Here is a 209-nt window from a genome sequence, read left to right as displayed (position 1 = left end):
TTAGTGGGAGGGGTGTGTGTGTGCAAAGGTGGTAGGAAGTAGGGAGAGGTCAGGTCTGGGAGAGAAAGGAGGAGTCAATAGTGTGGAGAATTAGGGCTGGAGGGAGGTGGTAGACAGCAGCTGTTCTCTTTACCTGAAGCACTTCCTGGGGTCCTGGAGAAGAATCATTCACTGCATCTCCCTTCATTCCAGATGGGATCAGACACCCA

This window comes from Petaurus breviceps, unplaced genomic scaffold (genome assembly GCF_028583685.1).
Source record: "Petaurus breviceps papuanus isolate PSGF00001 unplaced genomic scaffold, PetGlider_PUasm1.0 91133, whole genome shotgun sequence".
NCBI classification, from domain to species: domain Eukaryota; kingdom Metazoa; phylum Chordata; class Mammalia; order Diprotodontia; family Petauridae; genus Petaurus; species Petaurus breviceps.
The sequence above is the reverse complement of the archived record's forward strand: the minus strand, read 5'-3'. Positions refer to the sequence as shown.